This window comes from Acartia tonsa, chromosome 11 (genome assembly GCF_053477335.1).
Source record: "Acartia tonsa isolate MP-2025a chromosome 11, ASM5347733v1, whole genome shotgun sequence".
In the NCBI taxonomy this organism is placed as follows: domain Eukaryota; kingdom Metazoa; phylum Arthropoda; class Copepoda; order Calanoida; family Acartiidae; genus Acartia; species Acartia tonsa.
The window spans coordinates 38,846,894-38,867,427 of record NC_137270.1 but is presented as its reverse complement, the minus strand read 5'-3'; the positions used below and the strand labels follow the sequence as shown (position 1 = coordinate 38,867,427).

The 20,534-nt window shown below is 30.6% G+C and overlaps 1 protein-coding gene across 13 annotated transcripts in view; it reads right to left on the bottom strand.

The window, feature by feature from the left end:
• LOC145332056 (TRPL translocation defect protein 14-like) overlaps nucleotides 1-17,190 on the bottom strand; it is a 49,048-nt gene extending 31,858 nt beyond the window's left edge. For 2 of the 13 annotated variants that reach the window (XM_080176983.1, XM_080176974.1), the window contains exon 1: nucleotides 17,168-17,186. The gene's annotated coding sequence lies outside the window, so the exon portion shown is untranslated. Of the gene's footprint in view, nucleotides 1-698; nucleotides 725-5,708; nucleotides 5,860-12,064; nucleotides 12,158-16,893 lie in introns of those variants that run through there. The other 11 variants (XM_080176982.1, XM_080176972.1, XM_080176973.1 and 8 more) reach the window with 8 other exon arrangements.
• Between the last annotated feature and the right edge of the window lie 3,344 nt (nucleotides 17,191-20,534).

Genomic DNA, 20,534 nt, shown 5'->3' with positions numbered 1-20,534 from the left:
TATTTTTTCGGTATAGCTTAGAAACCGATTAATATCCGCTGGATTAAAGGCGGTTCTATAAAAAATCTTTTATAGCTCCGTATTATCTATGAATATTAAAATAAAAATGAAAACTGTTTTTAAATTTATAATCTTTTTATTTGGCTATCCGCAGAATGCTGTCTATAATACGATGCAATAAATAGATATTGCATGATTAAAAAATGATTTCAATTTATTGAATATCTATCCGAATCTTTTACCCCTTACTTTGATTTTTCATTGAACATGTTATAAAAAGCTAAAGATTTAATACATAATTTACAAAATGCAAGCCTACTCTGTAATTAAAGTATGTACGTCCTCTGTCAGAAAGACGGTTGTTTGTTATTTTCATTGATTTTTGAAATATTAGGCTTATTTATTTTGTTATCATTATGATTTAATTTTGGAAGTATTGTAAATTTTTAAAGTAACTTTTTCTAAAAAAGCTATTTCTTTTGGGAGGGGTTGGTACCCAACCCCCAATGTAGATATGAACGACTATGAGAAGCTTCACTGTAAAGAAGAATATTAACGGTTTAGTGGTTAGCGAGATCCTTTGCATTATACACACATTACTTTTACATATGAATTAGTAGTTCTCACAAAGCTTGCTACTTTTAAACACAACTATCCTTGTTTATTAGTTAACTAAAGAGAAAATTTGAAATGCAAACCTTATAGGTTGAAAACCACAGTAAAACTAAATTAATCTAGGAAGTAATTATCTAACATTACGTGAAAATTTTCAAAAATAAAAATGATTAGACAGTTGCGTGAACAAAGATGATTTATAAAATCCTTTTCTATTACGTAGTAACTTAATAATTTGTGTGTGTCCCTAAATGTCTCGGAAATGGCTAATTCGATCATTTCATAATTTTCTTATAAGTTTATTAATTGTCTAGGGATGGTTTTAGGCTATTTAAATCAACTGCTATGTTCGATAAACTACTAATTTTTACTAAAGATTCTTAAATGACCAATACACATCTACTCTGCAAATTTCTATTATAAGGATAATTTGAAAGATAACTAGCTGAAATATTTTTATCATTGCCAGTAAGATTTCGTGGACTTTATGGATGTTGTCATCCTTGTTTACAACTTAATTAAGAAAAAGTCCAGCTTGCGAATTTGCTATCTTTATATTGAGTAATGACTTTGATAATATTTCATCTAAATAAGTATAAAAGCGTACCTACTCTATATATAGTTGTTGTCTTATTCTAATACTAACATAATTTGGAGAGGATGATTTTTTTTTGTACGGGCGCTTTCTCTTGCCAGGGTTAAGGTGCCCTCCCCCCAAATAGTCATAAATCTCTATGAAACTGTAAGAAGCTTCGATGAAAATGAGAAACATATCGGTTCAGCGGTCATAGAACATTCACTACGCACTGACAGAGACAGACAGACACCCTGGCACTTTCATATAAGGATAAAATTAGATTGGAATTAGGATTGCTTGACTAGGCAAACCGTCTAAAATTGTAAAATTGGTAATTTGTTATTGCTGCGCTACTTATGAATATAATTGTTCTTATTTGAAAGGATTTACGTCAAAGTTAAAACCTACTCAATTGTTTTAATTTAGACATTTTGAAGGTTGGCATTGTATAACTTTACTCAAATAGGACTTAAATAGATCAGATTTTCATATACTCTGATGAAGTGATGCTCGCAGATGGCTAAAATAACGATGCCCCATATCCACCCTCTTTACCCCATACCCTCCCCTCTTACTGGATTAACGAACAGACCAATAAATATGATTCATATTGGCAAGATAAATTGACAAGTTTTCCCCTGTCAATATATCCATCCCATGTATATCATATATCCATTTGTAAGGTAAATGAAGATATTTATTAGGACATAAAGCTTATTAAAGTATTTCTTTATTTAAAAGAGTGGAGGGGGGGGGGGGGGCGTTATCACCTTCGCAAAGTATACAAAAGGAAAGTAAACGTAGATCAACCACACGTTTCATTGAGACAAAAAAAATAAATGCCAATTTTTGTGATAAGCTAATTAAAAATAAAAGGCCGCTAAGAATTGTTTTAAAAATATCTACATCTCATTTTAAAATCATTTAGAATTTTAGGTTTGGGGACTTTTATTGAATTTTGGTTATTGGTCTATTAAGTTGAGTGTCCAAACGTTTCAACTACTAATTGCAATACAGAGAAGTGGGAATTTTGTTTATCATCAATGTGGATGTGTACCTCAATTTATAGACCATTGTCTTAGCCCTTTAGATCCCTAGAAAGTTAGAAAGTTTTAATATTAGAAAAACCAAACTACTAGAAATGAAACTGTACAATGATTGTAAATAATTTTTACATCATTTTAAAATGAAACCAGAATGATTTGTTGATTTAATGAAAAACAAAAAATTATTTTACATAACATTATAGTGTTACGAATTAATGTTGAAAAAGTTTATTTATAAGTGTATTAAAAAGAAGGGGGGGGGGGTGTAGAAGAATATTGAAATTGGAAAAGTTTTTCATCCCCTTTTCTAACCTTAAAAAACACTCTGATGTAAAAACCCGAGAAAAATTTTACTTTTTTGCTGTCATATTAACATAAAATCATAGTTTCATAATAAGAATAATGTTATTTATATGGTACATTTTATACATTTAAGTTTAATTTCATATTGTAAAAATTCGGAAAATAGCTTTAATAATAGCAACTTAAATAATAAATGTAATATATGATTTGATTTGATTAGTATCGTTGATAAAAAGATTAAAGTCAACACAACGCCTCCTCATTCAACAGGAAGGGGTCAACGATCAGAAAATATTACGTCGTTGAATAAATCATTGGTCTATCATGCTCTGACCATGACCTTGTTCTTTTGGATGACCAACACTAACAATAAACTTTTGTATGTTTTAAAAGTTTTTTAATTTCAATTCAAGACATTTTCCCCTAATCAAACAACATAGTTTAATTTGTTTAAATTAATAATTGATTTTACAAAATGGTTAAAATTCTAGTGCCAGAATTTGGTCAGGTGTTTGTCGGTCATTCAAGCGAGAGCAGTTGTCGCGCTATTTTTAACCTAACCCCCTTCTCACCCTTGTAAACCCCCGGAGCTGCACCCCCTAACTTCCTTGGGACTCCCTTTTTTAAAGCACCTCTATTTTTTCAGGGAAATATTAATAGAAGATAAATCATTCGTCTCTGTTATGGTTTATGTACTTTGTAAACCAATATTTTGGTTATAGACTACACATTCTTGCCTGCTTTTCATTCAGATTTAATTTATTTTGAGGCTGACTTAAGCAGAATTTAACAATTAAGAAGAGGGGGGATGTTGATTTATTTCACCGTCCATTGTGTAATCCTATCTATCTCATCTAATTTCCCCTAATTTTGTACTTTCAAAAAATTACCCCGCTCTTCCCTTAAAAAACTAATCCATTGCCTATATAACAAGGATGACAACATCCATAAAAGCGAAGCACTGAAACGGTAGGACAAACGGACATTAACACTTGTATAGTATCTGAACTGAAAAATCGGAACATAAATGTATAAATGTCGAATCAAAATTGTAGGTAAATTTGTTGAAAAACTGCTTAAAAACAGGATAATGTGTATGGACATACTTACATTTTTGGACTTGATTATAGAGTTGCTTCGCTTACAATATTGTTCCTTGTTGTCCCAGGAATCAGTATACCAAAAATCAGATCAAACGGATAATTAAAACACTTGAAAATTTGTTGTTAAAAAAGTAGAAAAATCAACATGTTTAAAATGGACGTACGGACATTGTGGTAATGATTATAGAGTTGCTACGCTTTCTAAATCGTACCCAACTACTACAGGAATCATCATGCAAAGTTTGAAATCGATAGGACAATTCTAACATGCCTAAATTAACGAATAAAAGCTATCTATCTCGGACGGACGGACCGACCCTAATTATAGAAAAGCTTCGCTTCTAAAAACATTAAATCAAAAACATTGTGTTACCAAGTGGATGATTTTAGAGATTGTCATCCTTGTTATATAGCTTAGCTTTTAATTTATTGAAAGGCTTTTCAACTTTTAAATGTATTTTATAGATTTATTGAAGAAAAATCTTCCAAATCTCAAAATTTTTAAGGTTTATAATAATTTAATTGTAATAGTAGCCTTTTTGATTTAAATTTTAAATAAGCGACTGCGCCCCTAGCTGTCAGGGGCTTGGTATTCAAAGTGGAAGGGAGGCGTTAGAAAAATAGCATAAAACCATTTTGGAGACTATGTAAAGCTCCCGTAATATGAAAACCATCATCGTTTCAGTAATTATTGAAATCTTAGGCTATAGACAAAAAAACTTACTTATTTATATAATAGCTTAGTTTATAAGAATGATATCCTGTTAAAATAATCACAATTTTCTTTCCCAAAAATTCATAAACAAAAAAACATCTTAAACAATATATAAAAAAATTAAAATTCTATTTGTATATTTAATATTTATCCCGAGGGTTTCAAAATTAACATATTTCATGAGGAAGAATTTTGTAAGTTAAGTAGAGTAGCTTTTTTTTATTTTGTCTGTCTGTACGTCGATTAATCGCTTTAAGGAATTTGATATACACTTGTCTGCATATCCTATTATATAAAATAGTAAGATTTTTTTGTCTGAAGCTTAAGATCTTAATAACTATCGAACTGATTGGGTTCTCTATCCTAAGTAAGATTCACATAAACTGAAGCTTAGGATATCTATAAATACTGAACTGATTGGCTTTTCTCTTTGGAGCAAGCTTCACATAGGTCCTGTGATGGTTCTAGGCTATGTAATTTTTAGATTTAAGACTTGGATTAAGCTATCTTTCTAGCTCCTTTCTGCCCCTTTAAATACAGAGCCCCTAGATTCTAAGGGCGCAGGGGCTAATATATACACAAGACATTAAACATAGTATCTAATTTGCTGGAAAAAAAAGAGTGTTATTAAAGAATTGCAAGATCTGTCCAACAAGTAGGCTTATTATAAAAATCTTTGTAAAGGCCATAATTAAAGCATTAGTTATATTAAGAGTGTTTCAGGTAATAAAAAACTAATTTTTTTCAAACTCCCTCTTACTTAAGTGTGTAAACGTAACTCTTTTTTGAAGAAACCTTGTTTATTACACAATGGAAAATTTTACAAATCATTTTATCTAGAAAATGCGATGCTTTCGTGTTTTTTTTACATTTCAATCTATGGGGGCTTACAAAACTTTTTATTTTAATATTCGTGGAAAATGTCTATTTACGATGCTAAACATGATTTTTTAGTATGGCTGAGAAACGGTTCTAATCCAGCGGACATAAATCGGTTTCGAAACCATTCTGTAATATTTAATAATTTACACATTGTTATACATATTAAACATTAAAGAAACTGTTCTTAAAAAGTAATTAGCTCTTACAATAATGTCTATTTAAAAAAAAACAAGAAAATACCATTTTTGATTATTAATTTGTAATAATCAAGAAAGTTGCAGTGCATTTTTTAAGTTAACGGACATATATACAGCCTACAAATATTCCCTAATTATATAAGAGCTGCGATGTTAAAAACGCAGAAAAATTCGGTCAGCTTACTTTGACCTTGAAACATTAAAACCAAATAAAAAATTAGAAGCACATTTCTAGGCATTGATTTTATTAAAAATTTCAACAAATCTTACCTTAAAAGGTTTAAAGACTGATTTTTTCTAATAACAATGTTTTTTTATTATTTAAACAAGTAATGAAATGAAATTCTCTCCCTAGCTGCTGTACCGGCAAATGCTAAAAGCACACTAACACATTGTAAAAATGATCATATATATTTTATATATGTGTATTCACTTTCAGCGGGGCATAAAAAAGCTATATTTATAAAATTACATTAGACTAATGAACCTAAAATACTGAATATGTACTGTGTTAAGGTAATTATTACGGCTAGGGAAACCGCCTTTACATTTTCTGTGATCAATTCGTGATGGAAAGCTAAGGAAAGCAATTTCTTTCTACTTTTTATCATAGAGAAAAATACTTAAAGGGAGAGAGAGAGAAAGAAAAAGAAAGGAATTTATTCTGCAAAATATATTTGTGCAACAAGGAGAGAGAGAGAGAGAGAGAGAGAGAGAGAGAGAGATTTAGAAAGAGAGAGGAAGAAAGAAAAGGAGAAAAGAGAGAAAAGTATAATAGAAAATGCAACAACTAAAGAAGAGAGAGAAAATAGTAGAAAAGTACTTTATGACATCAGCATAATAGTATTACTAAATATTTTCTTTAAATAATAAATACCATTTTACATTATATGTTTTCAGTAGATTGGCTTTAAACCAGAATGGTTTAGTTTGTATTGTAAAAGGGACATTCAAATTTATAAGTCGCGTAGCTTTTGCATCTAACAACATAAAGCATTAAATAGAACAGTAAATTAAAACATGTCATAATATTATATCTAGGGACGTCCAATCTTTTTATTTTGTGAGGTGTAGTAAAATGAGGGTTTTTAAAGGTTTGATGGGGATAATATAATGTATTTTAAATATTTTTTTGGGGTAAAATTAAAGGTTTCAAAGTTTGAGGGGGGTAAATACCTCTTTACATCCACCCTTGGACGTCTATGATTATATCATTGAATTTTTATTTTCTTATCGATCCTGATAACATACCTTTTGACAACTTACAGTCTTTTGTAATTAAGCACATGACGTTGATGTTGAACGTATGGCAATGTTTTATTTATAGAGCAGCTTCGTTATTGAAAGCGTAATTACATTGTAGTAGGGGTATTAAAATTATTATTTGTACAAAAGAGCAATTGATATAGATAGATATATATTTGCGTAATTTCACACATCTATTCCAGTTTTGATTTTTGGCGGAAAAATTAACATTTGTAGATACTAACAATCCACATTAATAAAGTAACAGGATGACAAATTACCCCTTCTGTATATTATAATTAGTGGTTAAAACCTTTGTATAATGTACATTTAACTAACCATCCAATCAGAATTCAATAAAGGTCCTTTAAGTTATTGTTAAACTTTGCAATCAACAGCACATTGTATCCTTTCTCCCAGACAACAACCCCCAATTGAGATAAGCCCTAAGATGATATGAGAAAAGTTTTGAAAAATATGTAAAAATAGTTGCTCTTTGATACCCATATTATTTTAAATTCCCAACTATTTACTATTACATGCAATATATGGTAGAAAAGGGATTTAATGTCATTTTAACAGGATTTTTCGAGTATATATAATAAAGTGGTTTATGTCAGTACATTTAAAATATTTTTTTTATCCTTTTACGTAATAAAATTATTGCTTCAAGATATGGCCTAAAACGGTTTAATTATTCCCCGTTATCTTGGGAATACGTAGATATTATGACAGGGAAATTTTCATCAATTTAGGTTGCTACTTTAGTCCTCATTTATTGGCTAATTCTTTCCTCCAGAAGAAGAGGGAGGGATGGGGTAAAAGGGGTGGATTGGGGAGTAATGTTACATTATCAAGCTAGCAGGACAAGGCCGGATATCCGGTCATTTTTAATATCCGGCCGGATACCGGATATTAAAGCTATCCGGTTACATGATATCCGGCCGATTATTGACGCCGGATATCCGGTTATCCGGCCAGATATCCGGTAATTTGCCGGATATAGAACGTTAACCAGATATCCGGCCCAACCCTACAATTTTATTAGATTAGACAAAAATATGGTGAAACATCCAAGTATTATATATCGATTGTTATACATGATCTATTTTCATTTGTTATTTGAATTTTCTAGATTTAAAAAACATAAACAGTTAACTTGCTATTATTGAATTGCTTTAAAAACATGAATTTTATATCTAGATTAGTACTAGTTCACAAAAAAAATACATTATTTAATAATAATATATAAAAGCATATTTAAGTATACATATTTGTAAAAGCAAAGTTTTCTAAAATTAAGGTCGGTGCGTATGTCCGTACGTCCGTCCGTACGTAACAGATAGCTTTTTCATTTATTTAAGGCATGTTAGAATTTTCCTATCAATTTATAACTTTGTAACTTTGCATGATGATTCCTACTTCTATGTCAATATTCTTTGGACACAAAGTTCAATGTTTTAATGCGAAGCATCTCTACAATAAAGTCTTAAAATGCAAGTATGTCCTTAAAAGTATCCTATATTTAATCAATTTTGCAACAAAGGGGGTGGTAAGTAGGTATAAAGAGTAGTAGAACGATAATATTCACTAAATATGTGTATTCCTTATTGAAAAGGACTATAGACATCATTTTTTTTTAAAGTTAACATAAATTTTCTCGTTCTACTACTGTTTTTAAGCCTTAAAACTCAAGCTTTACGGAATTTTAGCACAACTTACGTTCCCCTTTATTGATTCTTAAACATGTATTGGTTCATGCTAGGGGCGAAGTAACTATGTTAAAAAAACTACTCATTCACACCTTGACCCAAATTTATGTTAAGCAAAGATTCAAAATTATTTCTGGTATGAATTCAATGTAGCTAAACATTTTTTACACTTTAAGTAGCCGGATGTGTGTGTGTTTATATATTAACGATAATGAAAAGCAAAGAATACAGCAGTGATATAGATCATAATGCTTTTTTTCTAGTTTGTTAAAGAAATGTTTTGCCTCCAACTTGGCAAAATCAACAGTCTTTCTTTTTGACTGTTGAAAATGTGAAGAATTTTTTTTTCTGCTTTGTAAAAACATATGTATATTTTTTGTTTCTTTCATTAAAGCAATTGAAACAAAGCATTCAATAAGTCTTTAACCTGATCCAACCTATTCCTAATCTACCCCCCTTTTTCCCCCCATACCTTAGCCTCCAGATCGTCTATATTGACCGTTGCCTTAAAAGGCAAAAGTACATGACTTCCTAAAGGAGGTTTAACTTTAATAGCGAGGCTTTTCTACAATGAACACATGTTTGACTGTCCGATTGTCTGTCGGTCGGTATGTCCGTTATTCAAAATTTCTTCCTTTTGTTCGTCTGTCAGCTACGTTTATGAAGAAACGTAATTTTTCTGTTCTACTGTTAAATATATGCAAGTGGTTTCATTGTAAATATTCTCCTGGTCATGCGAATCTTCTCTATAACTTACTTGGATCGTCAGTCTGTCTAGTATAGCATACCTTATTGAACGTCAAATGTTTAAAGAGAAAATATGTTTTTCTGCTATTTGTAATAGTAAGGCTGATTATGTGGTGAATATTTAGCTGACCAATGAACATCTATTTTATAATTTACTTTCGGTACTGCTTTAAACTCCATTAAATAAAAATTTATATAAATAGTAAAAAGACAACTTAGCATCGAATTTTAACTTATTATATTCACTTATCTTTCTATTTAACTCACTATTGCTTCGCTATGATTGGATGTTGTTATTCTTTTCAAACATTGATAACTTTAATCCATAACATCCATAAGAAGTGAAGCTCTAGAAAAACAATGAATGTTCAAACAGACAAGGTGAGTTATGGACCAAATGTTCAGTACTCATAAAAATTATGGAATATGCAAAATAAATATAGCGTTACAGACTGACTGAATGACAGGCGGACACAAAAAAGTGGATTCGCTAAAAAAATATGTTATTGCTATGCTTGCTATATGATTGTCATGTTTATGGAATTCCTATCTTTCAATCTTTAAATGGATATGAACAAGGATGACAACATCCCTAAAAACGAAGCTTTAAAATCCGAGTGTAGGACAAACGGATATCAAACCTTAAGACTATATATTTACACTAGCCTTCAGCTCACGTTGTTCGCTGGTCTGTAATGCTCTTGAGAATATTAAATATCCGTACTGGAAAGGTAGAAGGCTAATGCAATTATTAGGGTATAAAATCCGATCAGTTAAGAATTTGTAGAGAGCCCGATCTTTCAGGGTTATGACAGAAGAATTATTTTATGTTTGCTGACCAATGCACGTTTACTCTAAGTATAATATTGTCTGTCGGTCTATCAGTAATGCTCTTAAATAATTTTCCCAGCTTTTATCAAAGATATTTTTGTGTAAAGATTCACTATGCATCATTACTTTATATGTCAGTCTGTTGTGCACCCTTTTTGCTTTCATTTGCTTTGCCTTTTGTTTTTTTTTTTAATTTAAGAGGTTCTATAGTTATGGATGTTGTCATCCTTATCTACCTGTTAAATGTTAGTAGCGAAATTAAAATTTAAAAAGTTTTATTCCACGCTTAGTCCGTTATTCCATCTAAAGTGCTCTGAAATAAATAGAATTACTGTAGGGGAAATGTTTATTTTCCTTTCTGCTATTTAATATAGAAGATTTTTTTTTTGAGATCAATGTACTTCTGTCCGCCTATCCGTGATCAATCAGTACTGCACATAAACACAATTTTATTTTCTGATATCAAAGACTACTAATATTTTGTGTAAATATTTGTATGACCACTGCACTGATCATCGTTCGTCTGTCTGTCGGTTATGCCGCGTTGTCTTCTTTTGCTTTTGTGTTTTTACTTTTACAATTTGGAACTTTGTTACTTATGGATATTATCATCCTTGTTGATGATTTTTAAACTCAGGGATCTTAGGAAATAATGTTTTATATTTATCTTACATCCCCCATGATGATAAACAAAGGTAAGCCTTCTGAAGTTAAAAGTTTGAACACTTCTTGTTTAGAACTGACGAAACACTGATTAAGTTTTTTAGTCAAAGTGGTTACTAAACTTTGGTTAACAGTGTAATTTACAGTCATATGTTACCTCCTTCTTGAGGAAAAGAAATTTTGTAATTGAAATTATCCTTCTTACTCTATAATTCACTGTAAAATATTTGTTTTCTCAGCTGCTATAAAAATTAGATGGCTTAAATTTTTAATCAAGATTATGATAGACATTTGTTATTAAAATTGCTTATTGCTTATTTATAATTCAAAATGTCCGTCCGTTCGTCTGTTGGCTAGGATTAGAGAAAAAAGTAATTTTCTCATTTGCTATTCAATGGCTGAAAATTGTGATAATATTCCCTACATAGCTTGCCAGTATGGACCTTATTTATTGGTCAGTTCGTTCATCCAGTAAGAGGGAAGGAAATGGGGTAAAAGAGTTGTATAGATAGATTTGATTACTACGTTACGTTAGAATATCTGTTTAATATATATTTAATCAATAATTATTAGTTTTATATTTACACCCAATGTAACAATACGCGATTTAACGTTTTGCTCCATTTTTTTTATCATATTTTATAGATTGAAATCCTTATATTCTTCATTTCAATTTATCATCCTCAAAGGGTTGAAATGTTTAGTTTAATATCTGACCGTATTACAGGGGTGTCGCATGAATCATTTCATTTTAAAACTAAGTTTTCTTAGATTTACTATATTATAAATTTAAGTTTTCTGTTTTATGAATAGAAATCAAATACTTCAATGTTATTTAAATAGCAACATGAATTAAAAAACTGAATTTATGATGCTAAAAGTAGAATAATGGGTCTTAACGTTTTGGTCAATGAGAGTTTAATAGGGATTATTGGAGCACTATGAGTTTTATACACAATATGTTTGGAAGATTCGAGCTCGATTATAGACGTTTATTTCCTATTTAGATCTGTCATGGATCTTGATGCAATAAAGCAGGCCGTTTGTACATGTTAAATATTGGAAGATTTCATTTAGTAAAAGTTGTCGCAAATATACTTAGTAAATGAGTAAACAAATTTGTATTTAAAGATAGATTAAATATAGGATTCCGTTTAAGGATATGCATATATTTTTAGGATTTAATTACTATGATGCTTTGCTTTGTTCACCATGCAAAGTTTGAAATGGATAAGACAATTCTAATATGCCTAAATCGATGATAAGAGATAACCTTTCCAGACGGATTACGAAAGGGCTCTAATTATAGAAAAGCTTTGTTTAAAAAAACGATTAAACCATGAAAATATTTTTATAAAACTTTTCTAAAGCAGGTTAAAAAAAGGCTAAACATATCATTTCCGAGAAAAAAATTCACAAAATTCTTACACTTTAGAAGAAGAGAAAAAATGGTTAGCAACAAAAATGGTTGAAAAAGTACACGGACACTCACACTATAACTAACTAATATAACTTGAGACTGCCTATAAAACGGCCAATTCTAAAGATATATTATGATAGTTGAATGACAGCATGTTAGCAGGCGAGCAAGGGTGGAAATCTACTGTGTTTTACTTTATTTAAGAACCAAGGTAGACACCTAGGGCGCGAAAATGGTTTATAGGTCGGGGATAAGGGAATGTTTTTATTCGGCGAATTCAATCATTATAAATCTTTTAAGTATAAATATATCAAAAATTAAAACTTCTTTATGTTCTTTAAATGTGAAATGTTTACAATGGTTGCCTGAAAAAAATGTTATGAGAAGGAATTTTAAATTAATCTAACCCTGATTTTTTTTTGGAATTTATGTAATTACCCTCTCCCTCCCCCTCCTCGGGAAAATAGAGATGGGGAAAAACAACCAAATTATGTAATAATCGTATTGATTGACAGGGAAATATTCTAGTTGAATGATAGATGCGCTACTAGAAGAAAAAAATGAATTCATTTGTCATGATTGTGTTTTTGAATAGGTCCAATCATGATAGGCATCGTCTCAATAGAGGATCTAAAAATAATGGACAAGTTTTATTAGAACTTATTATTTCGAATGTTTGTTGACATAGATATATGGTAATAATGCTTGAAATTAATGCTTGACTTGATATGTTTATATCAGACTCTTTTTAGATCTTAATTTAACAAACTGCCTCGATATTTCGGCATTCAAAACCATTTATAAATTGCAATTTGTTCCTATTTCATTGCCTGATTAAAAAATGTTTCAAAATTCTACTTAACTTAAAAATCTTTTTATTTTAAATATTGATGCTTTTATTGCCCCCAAAGCACTGATAGCCACACCCTTCCCATAGTTCTAAAACAAATTTAAAATAAGAGGAATGTGAACCCTAACCCTGCAGTGCTTCAACCTCACAGGGCAGTACCCAATAAGTCCTAAACTTAATTAATAAACAAATAAAAAGCTAAAAACTACGCCCTCCCCCCTATATTTAAAATCATTTTTCTAAAAATGGAGGGTAAGGGGGGGGGGGTTAGTGCTCAATTGGCTCTTTTTTTCAGATTCAAAGTAATATATCCACAATATAATATATCTGATGTGTACACTAAAAAAAGGACAATGCCCTATCTTCCTTGACTTTCATACTTGTAAATACGTAAAAAAGTGCCAGTGCCATAGTCTCAAAAGGAATTTAGGGATGTCGTAGATTTTTCTACCCGCAAAGATAGCTTTAAATCTGCTTAGGATCAATCCAATTCTAAAATTTGAAAATGTCATAATTTACTATTTCTTATTATTGAAAGTAATAAGGTTTTTGTCTGATAATTAAGATCTCGCAAACCAATGAACCAGTTAAATTCTCCATTTTAAGGAATCTACACATGGATTCCGAAATGGTTTCTTATTTCTAAAAGGTATTTGGATTGTTTTAGGCTATTTTCTTCTTTGTAAATAGAGTACCTAGTTGCTACGGGCGCAGCTGCTAATAAAACTGCAAAATATACAACCAATACAAAGTTTTATTGCTGCAGTACTTTTTGCAGTTAATATGTAATAAAAAATAATTTTATTCTCAAAAGAGCAACACATTTTACTTAAAAGAAGAATATGCACTTTTAGATGTAATTTACAAAAAATATGATAGTTTTTAAAGTATTTTACTACGCAGAAAAAATCATAACAATAAATAATGAATTCTTTTTGACAAAAATGATAATGGATCGTGATATCTTTTAAAGAAAAATTAAATCAGAGTTGGATAAACATAATCCTAAATAATTGCCATATTCATTGAGATCTCGGATACTTTTTAAAAGCGAAGCTTTTCTATAATTAGGGTCGGTCTGTCCGTCCATCCGTCCGTCCGTCACAGAGAGTTAGCTCTTTTCGTTAATTTAAACAGGTTAGAATTGTCCTATCGATTCCAAACTTTGCATGATGATTCCTATAGTAGTTAGGTACAATTTAGAAAAAGTAGCAACTCTATAAACAATACCAGAATGTCCGTACGTCCATTTCAAACATGTCGATTTTTACCTTTTTTGACAACAATTTTTTGTATGTTAAAATTATCCGATTCTTCTGATTTTTTGAAAACTGATTCCTATTACAACAAGGTTCAATGTTATAAGCGAAGCATCTCTATAAACAATTCCCAAAAATGTAAGTATGTCCTTAAACAGTATCATCTATTTATGCAGTTTTGCAACAAATTTTCTTAAAATATTGTTTGTACTGATGCATTAATATTCTGCTAATTCAGTTATGACAAACTATAAGTGTTAATGTTCGTTTGTCCTTCCATTTCAGAGCTTCGCTTTTATGGATGTTGTCATCCTTGTTAACCTACTTTTAGACAATTTTCAGGGGAAGCTTATCAATGGTATAATAAAATTTTGTTATAATACGTATTATATTTTTATGATACTGTTCTGATAACAACCCAGGAGAAACCAACTTTTTGGGGATTTTATTAAGGTACCATCAAAATTACTCCTTTAGACCCACTCAGGGCAATGCATTCAATTAAGATGCAATGGTTTCAACTTCAACCAACAAGCTATATTTATTTCTGTCCTTTTCTGTTAGCTATTTATCAGAATACATTTCTCTGTTCTTTAATGCCTTTAAGCTAAAAGGTCAAAAAACTCTATACAGCAAAATTTCATCTTATATTACATTTCATGAATTAGTATTAGATTTGAATTGTTAAGAAAACCATGTTTTTATTATTTTGAGTAGCAAGCAAAGCTAGTCTATAACTTGGACATGTTATTGATAATGAGTAACGTATATGGATTACATGTTTTTTGTTGTATACCAGGGGTAGCCAGTCTAACCAACAATTCTACAAAAAAAATCACGAAACCTTATGGGTTATTTGGTTATATAGTTTGTTTTTGTCATGAAAGTGAAGAGGGGTGGGAAAGAAGGGGAGGAAAGCATAATTTTAGTATGCAAATAAAGGAACTTATTTATCATACATTTAGCATCAAATGTCTTATCCCTTAAAATCACTGTAAAACTTTTTTAACATATTGACAATAACTTTTAAATCTATTTTTCTTTAAATATTTTGTCAGCATATTAAACAAGGACGTACAAACTTTATTATTTGGCGGGGGGGGGGGGTAAAAATTGAAAATTAAAATTTTAGGGGGCGGGAGGGTAATCTTTATATCATAGAGGCAGGGACGTCCAAGATTTTCTTATTATTTTTTTTTTGAGGGGGGGGGGGGTAAAAAAAAATTTTGGGGGTGCCCCCGAATTCATATGGGGGGGGGGATTAATTCCTCCTTCCCTCCCCCCTTGGACGTCCCTGATATTAAAGCTTGGCTATTTAGTTATCCTTACTATTTGCTTTTATAATTTATTTGTAAACTACGCTTTTTTTTTCTCTGTACAATTACATGAAGTATTCATATTGAAGTAGTTAAAAAGTGTACAAATTGGTTTTTCCATCCACACACATGGTATGTTCATGCTTTATCATGTATTTTGCATGTAAAAATGTAGGGTAAAATCCCATTTTTCACAAGTGAGCAATTACCATGACCTCCCCCCCATTCAACTAAGTTTTTAAAATAAAAAATATATGGTCTGAAAAGGAGCCTTTCAGGTGAGATTGATAAGGGTCTTAGGGTGGTTTTTGGGCTATTTTCCTGCTCACCTCCTACCGCCCAAGTCTATAGGCTAGTGGCAAATCCATGAATATTTCATAGTTCTGTTAAACTTTGAAAATTATTTTTTATAATTAACTGATATAGTAACAATAAAAAACAACTTAGTCCTAAAAAAATCAATAAAATCTGCCCCCTTCCCCTTTCACCTAAAGGAAATCCGCAGAGGTTAGAAGCGCAGCATTTCTGTAATTAAAAAAAGTAATTCATAATAGTTTGTGATGATTCAAATATTGCAATAAATTAATAGATTCATTTCAAACATAAATATCCATTTAGATACAGTTATTAAATCATTGATTAGTTTTTAGCTACTATGCTTTTCAGTATCTCATAATAATGGATATACTACTATTTGGATCTTAAACCAGATTTGCATGTTCTTTAATGAAGTAAAACATGCAGTGGGCTAAAATAACTATTCTCCCTCCACCACCTTTATCATACCACCTCCCCTTCTACTGGATGAACGATTTAACCAATAAATTGTGTCGTTAGTAGCAAGCTAAATTTACGCCAATTTTTCCCTTGTCATAATATCCACATATATTTTACATCCATTCTAATAAATTTTAATAACAAGTGGCTTCACCCATATTGGGAGGGGGAATCTCCACAAGTAATATTTTCATCTCCTTTTACTAAGTGAGATTGGGGCAGTTTTTCAAATTAATTTCTTTACTAATGTAAAATCTAAATTATCTTTTTAAAAACAAATATTGTCAAAATATTTTTAATTCTTAAATCTAAATCTATGTGTAACCAAAATTTAAAGTTTCTTCAATACACTCTTTAATATGAATTAAACTAGATTAATGTAAAAAGATAATGCAAAAAATTTTTCATAATTTTTTATGTAATTCGTTGCTTAACTTAATTAATACATAATCATAATTTTCTCTTCAAGTGTATAAATCACAAAAAATCACTACATTGGATTTGCTAATTACGCAATTTTTACACATTTGATAAAATAATTAATGTTTGTTGCTAATCTATGTAAAGAAGTATTATTTATAAGGTTGAATCTTATTAAAATCAACACAATTTTATGCCTTAAACTTAGAAATCACCTTAAAATCACTGCATTTGATTTGATAAACTTAGTAAGTTTTTAAATAACTAAAATAATTAACTTTCATTTGTAAACTTTATAAAGAGGTATTATTTTTTAGGCTTAATCTCATCAAAGACTAGACAATTTTATGCCTTAAACTTAGAAATCACCTTAAAATCACTGCATTTGATTTGATAAACTACACAACAATTCACACATGTTTTAAATAAACAAAATGATAAATATACATTTGTAAATTATATAAAAAAGTATTTATTATGATGTTATACCTTTGGAGGCTGGATTGTAAGAGACCTGATATATGTATCTTTACCCTCCACGTGCATATTTACTTTCTTTGCGTATCAACACACATGGTTTCTAATATTATATACTCTACAAATCAATGAATAAGAACTTAATGACAAAAAAACAGCAGGGAGGTAGGAGATATTGTGCTGTTTATTACACTAGTTTCCAAAGTTTTTTAATAGTGTTTTCTTAATTGTTAGCTTATCAACTTTAGGGAATTTTATTGATTTTTATTGGTTGGTTCATGAACTAATTACAGAATGGGTAATTTTGTGTATCATCATTGTGGATGTTCATCGATTTATCATACATTGTCTTATCCTGATAATTGACTAAATGACAAAAAAAATATTTAGAGAGTGTTTTTTTGGAAAAAAGTTGTTTGAATTTGGTTGGTGTATTTAAATTTTTTTATGTTTATTAAAATGAAAAGTAAAATCGAGGTGGTTCAATCTAACCGCTTTTATATATTTTCTAATATTTCAGAATTATAAAAGATAATTTTCTAAGTACGCTCCACGCACCCTGCAAAATAACGGATGAAATAAGAGTACAAGTGTACAGAAAAGTGAAGTCTGCATGGAATGCTTAATTTTCAGGACATATAAACTCTAGTAGATTTCTTGTCCTCGTACTTTTGGAGCTTTTTTCGCTATTTTGGGGGGTAAAAGTTAGCTTTGTATTGTTTTAACTAAATCCAAAGATTGCCAATTTCCAAAAGGTAAATTTCTTTAGATAAATCTTTGAAATTTGTTTTTTAGAAACCATGTTAGATTGAACCATTTTTACTTGAATAAAGTATGGTTTATTTTGAATCAACAGGTTTTCATTTAACAAGGAAATTGAGTTTACTAGCATAAATGCTGAATAAGTTGTAAGGTGGTTATTTTTATTTTCATTACGATCTCTAAAATTGTTGTCAGGTTGAATTAATATTATTTTAGGTTAGATTTGTGTTGGTTCTAGACTAGGTTGGGGCTTTTTTTTCCATGACCAAAAACTTATAAATATGTAAGATATGTATAAAAAGTTGACTTTTTTCTACAAAAAGGAAAGCAGAAAAATAAGAACATACTATATAAGCTTGCCAGAAAAAAATATACACACAAGTCTGTTGATAGAATTTAAACTAAAGGTTAAGAAATAATCAAGTTTCATTTAGCTTTCAATTTATTGTTCAATTCTTTATGCTTTTTAATATAAAAGATCATTTTTTTGAACAGCCTTGAAGAGGATTTTGGCAGACAACAAGATGAGTGTTATTTATTGTCTTAAGTAACAATAAGACAACCGCATATCAAGTACAAGGGAGGGAGGAGATATTGGGCTGTTTATTACACTAGTTCCCATAATTTTATGGTAACTTTTTCTTACTCGTAGGCTATAAACACTTTATTGAAGTTGACTTTATTGAATTTTAATTTGTTGAGTTTCCAAACGTTTCAACCACTAATTCTAATCTACAGAAGGGGTAATTTAGAATATCATGATTGTGGATGTATATCAATTTATCGGCCATTGGCTTATCCCTTTAGATCCCTGCTTCAAAACACTACTACGGTATCTATCCAATTTTTAACCACGCGTACATTTTCCTTGATGCATAATATGATAGAGTGCTGCAACTTTTTTTTAGAAACGCGTACGCTTTTTCTGTACGCTTATAGCCTGCCTGTTTGACCTGCATGTTCACGGGCGGGGATATGATTTCTGAAAATAAATGAGAACATTTTAGTATTATAAGCACAGCTATTATCAGTGCCGTTGGGGACATTGAATTTATAATTTGATGGCTTAAAAACTTTGGAGACTTTTGATAAATCATAATTTGTTGGTTCAAGTGTCCCAGCTTTTCAACCAATAATTATAACATACCGAACGAGTATTTTTGTGTGTTATAATTGGTGATGTTAATCAATTTATCTCATTTTTTTAGAATACTCGCACCTGACTCTATAGAAGCATGCTTATGAAACTTTTCAGGAAGCATATATATTTTAAACAAGGATGCATAGACGTCCAAGGGGGGGTGGTAATGGGGTGATTACCCCCCCCCCCCCCCCCAAACGAATTTTGGGGTGCCGTAGGCACCCTCAAATATTTTTAATTTTACCCCTCCCATTTAAAATTTACCCCCCCCCAAATTAATTTTAGGGGGGATTATACCCCCCCCCCCCCAAAAATAAAAAATCCCGCGCGCCATTCCCCCCCCCCCCCAAAAAAAAAAAAGCAAATTACCCCCAGCCCTTACAAAAATTTTACCCCCCCCCCTCCCCCAAATAAAAAAGCTTGGACGTCTATGCAAGGATGCCAACATACATAAGCAGAATATCCATTTTTAGTCTTAACACAATTGTATATAATATAGGATAGTTTTTAAGGACTTACTTAGAATTTTAGATCTTGGTTATGGTACCTTGTACCTAGATGATTAAGATAAAGATATTATACAAAATAAATAAGATAACCAACAACATATCAAATTGTCTATGATTAATAACTGCTGAATTACAGTTATTTGACCATTTGTATTAGAAATAATTCAAATGAATTGAAAAAGATTATTCTTATCTTACAAAAAAACATAAATAACTAATGTGTGGCAAGTATTGCCTCTAAAACGCAATATTTTACTTTGCAAAGAGAGTAAAATATATCCTAATTAGGAAAGTATAAATGAGTCATTTTAACTATTGCCTAAAATAGATTTATTAAAGCAACACTGGATGCTAATTTTTTTAACAGTTCATATTGCTTTAGATGACCTAGATAGGTTTGTTGACGTCCTTGGCCGCCTAGATTTGATTCCCAGTTGTATAAAAAAATTATTTATAAAACACAAACTTTATTTTTGGCTCCCATAATTACACATACAGAATTTTTCATTTTTATTAGCGAAACTACTCTTTATTTGTATTTTCGTTTGTCGGTTTGTAACGCTTAAGCAAAAATTTTATTTTCTTGGCTGCTTTTTAAGATATTCTGTTTTTTTTGAAGATACCTTCTTTATAGGCTAACCAGTATACAACTTACTTAACCCTTAACAGTTGGGCTCCTTGCCGCACCTTAATCGGTCGGGGGGGGGGGGGGGGGGGCGTAGATATACCACACTTTTCTGGGATCTTGCTGGGTCAAGTATCAACTGTTGGAAATATCAAAGGATGACTCCATACAAAATTTGAGCCGGATCCGGCCAAAACCGGCCGTGAATTTTATGAAAAACCGGGTTTTTCCTGTTATTAGGGGGTATCTGTAAATCGATTCAGCTGGAGCAAAACCGGTTAGAGGCACAAAAATTTTTACTTCACATGAAATTTAGCCAATGCAATTGCCTACAAAATTGTA